Source organism: Octopus sinensis, linkage group LG7, assembly GCF_006345805.1.
Source record: "Octopus sinensis linkage group LG7, ASM634580v1, whole genome shotgun sequence".
In the NCBI taxonomy this organism is placed as follows: domain Eukaryota; kingdom Metazoa; phylum Mollusca; class Cephalopoda; order Octopoda; family Octopodidae; genus Octopus; species Octopus sinensis.
Genome location: NC_043003.1, coordinates 1,914,609 through 1,929,558, shown reverse-complemented (window position 1 = coordinate 1,929,558; position 14,950 = coordinate 1,914,609). Strand labels below are relative to the sequence as shown.

Sequence of the window (14,950 nt, the reverse complement as noted above, 5' to 3'; positions counted from 1 at the left end):
TGGGTATTCTTTCGCCTTGACTTGAGAAATCATAACAAGAGAACTCGGTAGTTTCCGTGATCACGTGTTGTCTTGTCAAATATCAGTTGACGAAATGGGAAGAGAAAGCTAACGGGTTGTGCGTGTGTGTTTGTGTGCCTGTTCTTTTTTATATATATATACTAGCAGTATCGCCCGGCGTTGCTCGGGTTTGTAAGGGAAATAACTATATAAGCATTTTTAGAGAGTTATAGCAAAAAAATGCATTAAAAATGGAAAACAAATGATGGTAAATTTTTTTTTAAATCGTTGACTCATCGTAGACATTTTTAGAGAGTTACTTCCCTTATATAATAGCGAAAAAATGCATTAAAATGGAAAAAAATGATGGTAAATTTTTTTTTAAATCGTAGACTCATCGTAGACGCGCGCTAATACCCAGAAGGGCTCAATATGAATCACGACTATAAGATACCCGGTTTTGGTTAAACTGCACCGCAAAATGTGGGAGTAGTTAGGAATCTAAATCGAAGGGGACAGACACACAACCTTACTTTTATATATAAAGATGTGTTGTGGAATGTACACACACACACAAAAGAACAAGCATGCACGCACAACCCGTTAGCTTTCTCTTCCCATTTCGTCAACTGATATTTGACAAGACAACACGTGATCACGGAAACTACCGAGTTCTCTTATGATTCTTCAAGTCCAGGTGAAAGAATGCCGGCCTTTAATGTACTTGATAGTATTCAGGGTGCAGCAGAAGTGTTGCTCTTTTTGCATTTAATAACTTTTATTGTATATAAATGTTTAGTAAATCATTTTTTCTTTAACACAAATTTATTGCATTAAAGAAACAAATAATAAACTAAGGAAAAAAAATTACAAAGTTTTTAAGAAATCTATTAAGTATTGCTTCATGAAAACAACATGATTCAATATAAAAGGGCGTTACTTCTGTCGCACCCTGTGCAATGGTTGCACAATGAAATACAGTACCCCAACCAGCCATTGATATGTTAGATTTAGAGTATTTTCTTTGTTTGCAGATTTGACATTTTGTGAAGAATTATTGGATTGACACTGCAATCAAGAAGGGAAAATATGAAGCATCTCTTCAACGGTGAATAAAAGGAAAGAAAAATTAGAAGCTGAGGTCACTTCCCTGTTCTCACAGATTGGTAAAAAGCTCAGTGGAAACGGTTTCTTGAAAGGTTTAACCATTCCATAGAATGTCGGAGCAAAGTGAAGGAGTGATACGTCATGACTTCAAGAGATGCTGAATATCCAGTGTTTGTGCAATATACCATAAATGATGGCTTTTAAGACACTTTTTTTTTTCTTTCATAAAAATGTCTCAGAAATCACCCCCGGGTCTTATATGCGAAAGTGGGTCTCCCAAAAACTTATTTTGTCCCTGACACTCACTACTATAGACTAATTTTAATCCAGATGGTCCCTTCTACCAAGTCTGACCCCTTAATAATATTTAGTTAAAAATTATTGTTATTGTTCCTAATGAAGGAGGGGGGTGTGAGCTGGTAGAATAATTCTCAGCTCACCAGACAAAATGCTTACCGACTTTTCTTTTGGCTTTATGTTTAAATTCTGCCGAGGTAGACTTTGCCTTTCATTCTTTCGGAGCCAATAAGATAAGTATCAACTAACCTCCCTCCTGAAAAATTCCAGGCCTTGTGCCTATAATAGAAAGGATTATTATTATCATTAAGGTGGCAACCCGGTAGAATTGTTGGCAGGCCAGGAAAACTGCTCAGCAGTTTTTCATCCATCTTTACATTCTGAGTTCAAATTCTGCTGAGGTCAACTTTACCTTTCGTCTTTTCGGTGTCAATAAACTAAGTACCAGTTGCGTACTGGGATCGATCTAATTAATTTACTCCTCCCTTGAAATTTCTGGCCTTGTGCCAAAATTTGAAACCATTATTATCATCAACAATACTTGCACAGTAAAAGGAATTCTTATAACAATGGACCGGTGATGTTTGCTCACAACAGTTGATCCTTTTTGATTGCTGTAATCATGTAGAATATATTTGCTGTCTTGCTTTATACATTATTTACATTCAACGGATATTTGTCCTCATCTTGTTTGCTGTCAATACAACATTTTGGCTGATATACCCTCCAGCCTTCATCAGGTGTCTTGGGGAAATTTCAAACCTGGGTTCTCGTTCCTAAGGTATTTTTCGGTGTTATCATCATTATTGTCATTATTCAGGTCACTGTTTGGAATCGAACTCGGAATCTTGGGGTTAGTAGCCCGCGGTCTTAAGCATTACACCATATGCCCAACAACAAACAAGATGAGGACAAATATCCGTCAAATGTAAATAATGTACATAATTCCTCATCCCTTAAATATAGAGCTGTCTTGCTTTCTGTTGAGTTCTTCTGCTAACTTTTTGGACAAAGTAATCAGTTTCAGCTTTGGTTAACAGACTTTGAAATAATTACTTTAAATATTACATCTTTTAATGTAGTAAATGCTTTTTTTCCTGAATATGGGCTGCTGAAATTGGGGTGTATTTCATATGCTATAGTGTCTTTTTATGCCATCAAATATGGTAAATTTGAAAAGCTAAGATAAAAATGATGGTTGTGGTATATTTTTATTTTTACTCAAATTAAATTAAATGTGTATTTTCTGAATCTTTCCGGCTGCTGGACAGTCTAAGAAGGCATTTTATTTCAATGAACGTTAAAAGGGACTAATGAGAATTAAAACATTTAAAACTAATTTAACTATTTAAATACAAATCTATTCATTATCTAAACTTATTACTTGATTGTAAATGAGTTATTGTTTGACCTGAACATCAACTGTTATATTTTACAATAAAAATGTTTCATTATATTCACCCGTAACTTCTTAATTCCAGCTGCATTCATTTCCATTTCTTTATGCATTATTAATGCTTTTTCTTTTTTTTGGTAGTAAGCTGTAGTTATTTTGTATTGTAGAAGCAAAAGATTTAACTTGATCCAGAGAAGGCTCAGAAGCACTGCAATAAGATCTATGCTTAAGGAGGCGAGGAGCTGGCAGAAACATTAGCACACTGGGCGAAATGCTTAGCAGTATTTCGTCTGTCTTTACGTTCTGAGTTCAAATTTCGCCATGGTCGACTTTGCCTTTCATCCTTTCAGGGTTGATAAATTAAGTACCAGTTGCGTACTAGGGTCGATCTAATCAACAGGCCCCCTCCCCCAAAATTTCAGGCCTTGTGCCTAGAGGAGGAAAGATTATCATTATTAAGGCGATCAGCTGGCAGAAACGTTGGCATGCCAGACGAAATGCTTAGCGGTGTTTCATCTATCTTTATGTTCTGAGTTCAAATTCCGCCTAGGTTAACTTTGCCTTTCATCTTTTCAGGATCAGTAAATTAAATACCAGTTGCATACTGGGGTCACTCTAATCGACTGGACCCCTCCCCCAAAATTTTGGGCCTTGTGCCTAGAGTAGAAAAGACTAAGATCTATGCTTAATACTGTACTCTGTATAGTCATAGTTCTGATGCCACATAAAAAGCTACCAGGCTGGTGCCTCGTAAAAAGCACCCAGTACACTCTGTAAAGTGGTTGGCATTAGGAAGGGCATCCTGCCCAAAACAAATAAAAGCCATGCCAAATCAGACAATTAGGGCTTGGTGCAGCACTCCAGCTTGCCAGATCCTGTCAAACCATCCAACCCATCACAGCATGGAAAACAAACGTTAAATGATGATGATGATGATATCATAAAAGATTTGTTGCCACCAGGGTTCACTCGATGCTCTGGAGTCTTGGATTAGGTGCAAAGAGGAGAAAAGATATTTCCAGATGCCACTGAATAAGCAACCCGACTCAAGAGAAGGGGGAAATGGTACAGCATGAACACTGAGGATGGTAGAAACATCTGGCCCAGTGTCACAGCATCCGACTCAACAAAGAAGGGGCAGAACAGAAGCACCCTCAACACACAAGCGGTTACTCTAAACACTAAAATATATGTACGAGGCAGTGTAATATTGAAGCTGGCATTCCATCAGTTGCAACAACGATGAGGGTTCCAGTTGATCTGATCAATGGAAGAGCCTGCTCGGGAAATTAACATGCAAGTGGCTGAGAACTCCACAGACATGTGTACCCTTAACGTAGTTCTCTGGGAAGTTGAGTGTGACAAGGCTGGCCCTTTGAAATACTGGTACTACTTGTTTATGCCAGCTGAGGGCACTGGAGAGAGTTGAAATAAAGTGCCTTGTCCAAGGACACAACATGCCACTGGGAATCGAACTCATAACCTTACAATCGTGAGCCTAATACTCTAACCACTAAGCCATGCCCCTCCACACTGTAATACTAATTATGGCAGCTTAACCAAGTAATTAAAATATCAGAGAAAATTCCTTGCAGTAATTTTAGGTATTTTAGGTTCTGAGTTCAAATTTACCCTTCATACTTTAGCATTGAAAACTAAAGTACCAGTCATGTACTGGGGGTTCATTTAATTGCTCTCCACCCCCGGGTTATGACCTTGCACTTGTAAAAATATGTTTATGATAATGTTGTTGTTGTTCAGTGCATCTGGTGCTTTGGTGTTATTAAATTATTGTAAAGGTGGTATCTTTTATGGGTTTTGGCCATGCTGGGGCACTGCTTTGCAGGCTTTTACTCAACTTGACCACTGTACTTAATTATTAAGTCTGCGTACTTATTCTATCAGTCGCTTTTGCTGAACTGCTAGCTAACAGGAATGTAAACAAACCATCACCAGTTGTCAAGCTGTGAAAGGTTTGACAAGCATTAAGTTGTCAAACACACACACACACACACACACACACATATATATCATTATCATAATGATAATCATCTAAATTTCATGTTCCATGTTTTTATGGGTCAGACATATCACCATCATCATCATCGTTTAATGTCCGCTTTCCATGCTGGCATGGGTTGGATATATATATATATATATATATATATATATTTATATATATATATGTATATATTTATATATATATATGTATATTTTATATATATTATATATATGTATATATTTTATTTATATATATATATATATATATGTATATATTTATATATATATATATATATATGTATATATTTATTATATATATATATATGTATATATTTATATATATATATATGTATATATTTATATATATATATATATATATGTATATATTTATATATTATGTATATATTTATATATATTGTATATATATATATATATATATCTATATATGTATATATTTATATATATATGTATATTTTATATATATATGTATAATATATATATTATATATATATATATATATATGTATATATATATATATATATATATATATATGTATATATTTATATATATATGTATATATTATATAATATGTATATATATATATATTATATTATCTATATATATATATGTATATATTTATATATATATATATATATATATAGTTTATTTATATATATATATATATATATATGCAAAGAGCAATAAAGATTCAAGTTAATTTAAAAAATTTACTTGAATATGGTACCTAACTTAGATGCACCAAAAAAACTATACTGATTTAACAATACAGTAATGTGGGGTGATTATAAGCGAGAAAGAAGCAACAAGAATGGATAGGTTTTTAGTACGATCGTTTCATACAAGGACAGGTTTTATTAAAAGTTGCAAAGATTACAGCATATAAACGAGTCCCGTACTCATCAGCTAAAATACATGTAAGTTCTCTAGACATCCTAGTGTTTGAGGCTATACTCATGAAGTAATGTAGATAATTAAACAGATTTCTAAAGTTCATTAAAGTTCTTTAAAGATGATGTACAGTCTTATCACAGAATTTTAAAAAGTTTTGATAGCATCACAGAGAAGGTGACCTAATCCATATGAATTTCCATAGATATGATGAGGGATATATACTCACAGAAGACAAATTTATCCATTGTTAATTACAACGAGGTGGTCTCAATTCCTGCTTATTAGCATTACAGAGAGGGTGAATTAATCCTTTGTATATATGCACAGATTCCAATGGTGTAGATGTAAATTTCCAGAGAATGGAGATGAATTTCATATTTACAGGCGATAAATTTTACAATGGTTGAACACAATGAGGTGGTATCAATCCTTGTTATATGATTAGGTGTTTGCCATATTAATCACATTACTGCTATTCACAAGAGGCTGTAGCTATTTAACTCTTAAAGGCTGAAGGGCTTACTAGATCGGCCAAGATAGAGAAAGGAATAGAAGAAAGAGAGAAATAATGGAGGAGGGAGCAAAAAAGGGGGGGGGGGGAGGGGGACTAAAAGAGAAGAGAAAAGGAAACAGAGAATAAGAAGAAGAAAAAGAAAAAGAGAAAAGAGAAAGAAATAGGGAAAGAAGGGAAAAAAAGAAAAAGAAAAAAAGAGGGTTCTAGCTATACAGAAGAGTTAGTAGACTGTAAGTCTGGTTTTAATCAACAGGCATCTAGGAACTAGAGGAGAATATTATTCTTTGACCAGTAAACCATTAATTTATTGCTGTTGAAATCAGCTATGAGTTTAAGAGAATCTAAAGAGATAACACAGTCAGGGTTAAGGGGTCAGATGCTAAAATCACCAGAAAATACATTAGGAAAATCTAAGTATAATCTTATCAAAAAGTCATAAAAATTTACTTATTTAATTTATTCATTTTATTGTCTTAAGGAGTTGTCGTTATTATTCATACATTGACTGACTACAGGTCAAATCTTATAGATCATTTACAAGGTGTTAGGGGATTGTCTATCATAATGAAGATAATCATATTATCACCGAGGGAATAGCCTTATTTATTTAATTATGAAATAGAATTATGGGGCTACAGTAACTAATTATAATTTATTAGAGTTATGCTATTTAATTAGATTAAGTTAGGAATTAAAATTAAATATTACAATTAAGATTTAAAATTAGAATTTAAAAATTGTGAGTTTGAAATTAAATAAAGCCTCAATTAAGTAGCGAATAAGTACTATTCATTTCCCTGTTCTCAAAAAACTGATGCAGATATAAGGAAAAAGATAAAGATAACTGTAATGTGAGAACTCTTAGTTATCTACTTAAAGCAGTGCTATACTAGTAGAAATCAAGTTATATCTATCTATCTAGTTATGAATATTCCAATCATTTAAAATATTTTAAAGTCTTCAATTTAGCGTGGACACAAACTTGACCTAGTTCGATATGGTTTTCAATAAGTTTCTATGTTTACTATGCTTTAGAATTTCGTACGTCTCCATGGAGCATAGTTGACAACCAACCCTACTATTTTTATACGGAATTGCTCTCCTAACTATTTCCCAATTAAGGGTATAATTTTTATTATTATTTTTGAGTTCCCAGATTTTGTTTGAAAGTGTGGTGGTACCAGCTTTATGACGTAATTTAAAAGTCGAGATGTGATTTCTAACTCTAGCTAAAAATTAATTGTACAGCCATGTAAAAATATTTGTTATTCTCCGTGGATATGGTACATTTATAGATTACATTATTTTCCCTACATAGACCAGGTGCCGGGCATTTTGATTTTATTCTACACTTACACACAGGAGGAACAACTTCAGGCCTTGGATTATTCCTGGGTAGATGTTTAAGGTTCCTATTATTTTGATTATCATTCTATAGTTGGTGCTAATATCTAAAGTATTGTTATTATTTATTGATCCTTCTGTTTCATCATTTAGGTGTAAAGTCCTACCAAGATTTCTTATATTATTCGTAATGTTTATTATTATTGTTAGTCTTTTTTATCCAACTGTATATTATTGTTAGATAATCACTGATATTTTCATTCTCCTTATTTTCTCCATTAGCCTTATTTCTATTATTTTCTATTATTAACAATATTACTATTCTATTAATATCGGCATTATTATTATTACTATTAATGTTAATGTTATTAGTCATTCTGTGGTTACTAATTTCACCTATGTTTTGATAGTTCCTATTGCTGTTTTTATTGTTGGTAGTATTATTGTTATTGCTATTGGTATTCATTCTGATATTATTATTTTTATTCTATCTTCCTGGCGTTTTAATGTTGTTATTATTATTTTAGCTATTAAATGGACATATTTGGGATGTTGAATAAGAAATCCTAACTGTTTTCCTAGAAATAATTCTATGATATCTATGAGAACTCAAAAATAATATAAAAATTATACCCTTAATTGGGAAATAGTTAGGAGAGCAATTCCGTATAAAAATAGTAGGGTTGGTTGTCACTATGCTCCATGGAGACGTACGAAATTCTAAAGCATAGTAACATAGAAACTTATTGAATAACCATATCGAACTAGGTCAAGTTTTTGTCCACGCTAAATTGAAGACTTTAAAATATTTAAAATATTGGAATATTCATAACTAGATAGATAGATATAACTTGATTTCTACTAGTATAGCACTGCTTTAAGTAGATAACTAAGAGTTCTCACATTACAGTTATCTTTATCTTTTTCCTTATATCTGCATCAGTTTTTTGAGAACAGGGAAATGAATAGTACTTATTCGCTACTTATTGAGGCTTTATTTAATTTCAAACTCACAATTTTTAAATTCTTAATTTTAAATCTTAATTGTATATTTAATTTTAATTCCTAACTTATCTAATTTAAATAGCATAACTCTAATAAATTATAATTAGTTACTGTACCCCATAATTCTATTTCATAATTAAATAAATAAGGCTATTCCCTCGGTGATAATATGATTATCTTCATTATGATAGACAATCCCCTAACCTTGTAAATGATCTTATAAGATTTGACCTGTAGTCAGTCAATGTATGAATAATAACGACAACTCCTTAAGACAATAAAATGAATAAATTAAATAAGTAAATTTTTAATGACTTTTTGATAAGATTATACTTAGATTTTCCTAATGTATTTTCTGGTGATTTTAGCATCTGACCCCTTAACCCCTGACTGTGTTATCTCTTTAGATTCTCTTTAAACTCATAGCTGATTTCAACAGCAATAAATTAATGGTTTACTGGTCAAAGAATAATATTCTCCTCTAGTTCCTAGATGCCTGTTGATTAAAACCAGACTTACAGTCTACTAACTCTTCTGTATAGCTAGAACCCTCTTTTTTTTTCTTTTTCTTTTTTTCCCTTCTTTCCCTATTTCTTTCTCTTTTCTCTTTTTTCTTTTTCTTCTTTTTCTTCTTATTCTCTGTTTCCTTTTCTCTTCTCTTTTAGTCCCCCCTCTCCCCCCCCCCCTTTTTTGCTCCCTCCTCCATTATTTTCTCTCTTTTCTTCTATTCCCTTCTCTATTCTTGGCCGATCTAGTAAGCCTTTCAGCCTTTAAGAGTTAAATAGCTACAGCCTCTTGTGAATAGCAGTAATGTGATTAATATGGCAACACCTAATCATATAACAAGGATTGATACCTACCTCATTGTGTTCAACCATTGTAAAATTTATCGCCTGTAATATGAAATTCATCTCCATTTCTCTGGAAATTTACATCTACACAACATTGGAATCTGTGCATATATACAAGGATTAATTCACCCTCTCTGTAATGCTAATAAGCAGGAATTGAGACCCACCTCGTTGTAATTAACAATGGATAAAATTGTCTTCTGTGAGTATATAATCCTCATCCTATCTATGGAAATTCATATGGATTAGGTCACCTTCTCTGTGATGCTATCAAAACTTTTTTAAAATTCTGTGATAAGACTGTACATCATCTTTAAAGAACTTTAATGAACTTTAGAAATCTGTTTAATTATCTACATTACTTCATGAGTATAGCCTCAAACACTAGGATGGTCTAGAGAACTTACATGTATTTTAGCTGATGAGTACGGGACTTCGTTTATATGCTGTAATCTTTGCAACTTTTAATAAAACCTGTCCTTGTATGAAACGATCGTACTAAAAACCTATCCATTCTTGTTTGCTTCTTTCTCGCGTATATATTATATGTATATATTTATATATATATATATATAGTATTATTTTATATATATATATTATATATGTATATGTATATATTTATATATGTATATGTATATTTATATATATATATGTATATGTATATATTTATATATATATATATATGTATATATTTATATATATATATATATATGTATATATTTATATGTGGTTGGCGTTAGAAGGGCATCCAGCCGTAGAAACATGCCAGATTTGACTGGGCCTGATGAAGCCTTCTGGCTTCACAGACCCCAGTAGAACCGTCCAACCCATGCTAGCATGGAAAACGGACGCTAAACGATGATGATGATGATGATGATGTATATATTTATATATATATTATATATGTATATATTTATATATATATATATATGTATATATATATGTATATATTTATATATATATGTATATATTATATATATATATATATGAATATATTTATATATATATATATATATATATATAATATTATATATTTATATATATACATATGTATATATATATTTATATATATACATATGTATATATATATATATATATATATATATATATGTATATATTTATATATATATATTGTATATATTATTATATATATATGTATATATTTATATATATATATATGTATATATTTATATATATAATATGTATATATTTATATATGTATATATTTATATATATATATGTATATATTTATATATATGTATATATTTATATATGTATATATATTTATATATATATGTAATATATTTATTTATGTATATATTTTATTGTATATATTTTATATTTATTATATATATATGTATATATTGATTATTTATATATATATATTATATATTATATATGTATATATTTTATATTATATGTATATATTTATATATATGTATATTTTATATATGTATATATTTATATATTATATATTTATATATGTATATATTTATATATGTATATATTTATATATGTATATATTATATATGTATATTTTATATATAATATATATGTATATATTTATATATATATGTATATATTTATATATATATATATGTATATATTATATATATATATATATATATGTATATATATGTATATATATCTATATATTTGGCAACGAATATAATTAAGAATTCCGGGTAGAAGTAGGTGTACACCAAGGCTCAGCCCTCAGTCCCCTTTTATTCATCATAGTCCTCCAGGCAATAACAAAGGAATTCAAAACAGGTTGCCCCTGGGAGCTCCTCTATGCTGATGACCTGGCTCTCATAGCAGAATCACTACCGGAACTAGAAAAGAAATTTCGGGTGTGGAAGCAAGGGTTGGAATCAAAGGGCCTTAGAATAAATGTAGCAAAGACCAAAGTATTAGTAAGCAGCAAGAGGTACTCAGCACACATCCCCTCGGGTAGGTGGCCCTGCTCAATCTGTAGGAAAGGTGTAGGTAGAAACTCCATAAGATGCACCCAGTGTAAGCTATGGACGCATAAGAGGTGCAGCAACATCAAAGGGAAATAACTGATAAGATAGCTTTCATGTGCGGCAGATGCACAGGGAAATAGACACCACAATACTCAGAAAACAGATTCCATCACACTCCAGGGAAGAAACTAGAAGTAGTTGATAGTTTCCGCTACCTGGGTGACCAAGTTAGTAGTGGAGGTGGATGCTCAGAGAGTGTCACCACTAGAATACGAATAGCCTGGGCAAAGTTTAGAAAGCTCCTACCCCTACTGGCGACAAAGGGTCTCTCACTCAGAGTGAAAGGTAGATTGTATGATGCATGTGTGCAAACCGCCATGCTTCACGGTAGTGAAATATGGGCTGTGACTGCAGAGGACATGTGTAGACTTGAAAGAAATGAAGCTAGCATGATCCGCTGGATGTGTAATGTCAGTGTGAATGCACGACAGAGTGTAAGCACCCTGAGAGAAAAGCTAGACATAAGAAGCATCAGATGCAGTGTGCAAGAGTGACACTTGCGATGGTATGGTCATGTACTGCGGATGGATGAGGAGAGATGTGTGAAGAAGTGCCACTCCCAAACAGTTGAAGGAATCAGGGGGAGAGGTAGACCCAGGAAGACATGGGATGAGGTAGACAAGCATGACCTCAGAGCATTGGGCCTCACTGAACTATGGCAAAGGACCGAGATCTCTGGAGATGTGCTGTGACTACTAAGACCCGGGACGCTTCCGGCTCCAGTTCCGCATAGCCCCTGCCCATGCAAAGTACCTTGGATCCCGGAACGTCTTGCTGTGCTTGAGGAGACCCGTTGAGTCAAGTGCATGTACACAAACATCGAAACAGTAGTTCTGATACCTGTGTTGGTGGCACATAAAAAGCACCATCCGAACGTGGCCGTTGCCAACGCCACCTCAACTGGCTTCTGTGCCGGTGGCACATAAAAAGCACCATCCGAACGTGGCCGATGCCAGCGCCGCCTTGGCTGGCCTCTGTGCCGGTGGCACGTTAAAAGCACCAACTGATCGTGGGCGATGCCAGACCCCTCCCTGGCACCTGTGCAGGTGGCACATAAAAAGCACCCACTACACTCGCGGAGTGGTTGGCGTTAGGAAGGGCATCCAGCTGTAGAAACACTGCCAGACTAGACTGGAGCCTGGGGCAGCCCTGGCTTCCCAGACCCCGGTCGAACCGTCCAACCCGTGCTAGCGCGGAAAACGGACGTTGATGATGATGATGATATATATATATATATATACATATTTGTAAATAGTAAGGGATTACTCAACACGTTTACCGGTTTCCTCTCAGGTATTCGAAATATGTTATTCAACAGTTGATATATAAATCCAATAATATTCTCATAAGATAAGAATTTAGAGATATATTCCATTGGATAATTCTGAATATAGTTTTCCTAGAGTATATAATAATCTTTCAAAATGCAACATGTGAATTGTTGGCAATTTTTTGCTTCTGTCTTCCTTTTCTATTGGACTTTCCTGTCTCCTGTTTGTGAAGAAGAGCTTTGCTTGAAATGTTAAACCATCTTTTCTTCTCTAAGCGTCTGGTAATACTTTACATGTACCATGTCTTCGTGTTGTTGTTTTTTGGTATTTACTATATATATATATATATATATAGAGAGAGAGAGAGAGAGAGAGAGAGAGAGAGAGAGAGATTTATAGATAGATAGATAGATATTTATATATCATCATCATCATCATCATCATTATTTAGCGTCCGTTTTCCATGCTAGCATGGGTTGGACGGTTCAACTGGGGTCTGTGAAGCCAGAAGGCTGCATCAGGCCCAGTCTGATCTGGCAGTGTTTCTACGGCTGGATGCCCTTCCTAACGCCAACCACTCCGTGAGTGTAGTGGGTGCTTTTTACGTGCCACCGGCACGGGGGCCATTATATATGTATGTATGTATGTATATATGCTTCTAATATAAGGATGAAATTTTATTAAAAATTTTATCAGTAGCCAGCATATGAAAAATACCTTTTAAATTGAAAATTATAAAATTATAAATAAGGGCAAAAAGAAAAGATTTTCTTTGCCAATATGCTGAAAAATAGACGCTAAATCCTCTAACCACATAAAATGTAATAACCACATAATGTAATAATACAAATGAAAATATTTTGTGGTTAGACGATTTAGTGTCTATTTTTCAGCATATTGGCAAAGAATTTTTTCTTTTTGCCCTTATTTATAATTGCATATATATAAATTAAGCAGAAAATGGAAAAAATTTTGATCAACAGACAAACTAATTACCATCGGTTATTATTTATTTTAATACAAAACTTTAACATTGCTAACAGCTATTTCTGCTACCTATATATATATATCTATAAAATAATATGTTACCATTATTCAATAGTCAAGATAAAACTCTGAGTTTCAGATGCCGAAGTGGAAATCCACAACACCATCTCTTCGGTTATCTGGCTATTTAATAGCCAGATAACCGAAGAGATGGTGTTGTGGATTTCCACTTCGGCATCTGAAACTCAGAGTTTTATCTTGACTACCGAGTAATGTAACATATTATTTTATAGATAAATTTCCTCTATTTACATAATATTGAGGTCTCTTTCTTTCTTTTGTTATCTTACCGTTTTTGCCAATATATATATATATATATATATATATATATATATAAAATCAAATCAAAATCGATGAACATCAATGGAATTTGTATTTTTGTGGTACCAGTGCCGGTGGCACATAAGAAAACCATCCGAACGTGGCCATAGCCAGTACCGCATCGACTGGCCTCCGTGCTGTGGGCACGTAACAAACACCATCCGATTGTGGCCGTGCAGCCTCGCCTGGCCTCCGTGCCAGTGGCACGTAACAAACACCATCCGAGCGTGGCCATTCGCCAGACTCGTCTGGCACCTGTGTCGGTGGCACATAAAAAGCACCCACTACACTCACGGAGTGGTTGGCGTTAGAAAGGGCATCCAGCCGTAGAAACACTGCCAGATCTGACTGGCCTGGTGCAGCCTTCGAGCTTCCCAGACCCCAGTTGAACCGTCCAATCCATGCTAGCATGGAAAGCGGACGTTAAACAATGATGATGATGATGATGATATATATATATATATAATGAACTTCTACACAGTTTCCATTTACCAAATCCACTCACAAGGCATTGGTGAGCCCAGGGCTAAAGAAGACATTTGCCCAAGGTGCTAGGGAGCTTATGTGTATCATAGATAAATCAGGGGAAGTGAAGGAGGAGGAGGAGGAGGAGGTACAACAACGTCCCCACCACTGCCACCACTACACAGGTACCCTACTTCTTAAATACAGTTGTAAAAATATTAGATATATAAAGTACTATGTATTGCACATGCACATTTGATGAGTTGTGGTGCACCTGAGCACTAGACACAATAATTTCTTTATTATTATTATCATAAAAACAACAAATTTCTTATTAAAATTTTATTAATAAAAAAAGACAATTCTGTCAAAAAGAGCAAACAAGAAATTCT

General features: G+C 33.4%; 1 protein-coding gene across 2 annotated transcripts in view; it reads left to right on the top strand.

The window, feature by feature from the left end:
• LOC115214530 overlaps positions 1–2,153 on the top strand; it is a 33,069-nt gene extending 30,916 nt beyond the window's left edge. For both annotated transcript variants that reach the window (XM_029783732.2, XM_029783731.2), the window contains exon 6: positions 1,035–2,153. The gene's annotated coding sequence lies outside the window, so the exon portion shown is untranslated. The remainder of the gene's footprint in view (positions 1–1,034) is intronic.
• The last annotated feature ends 12,797 nt before the right edge of the window (positions 2,154–14,950 follow it).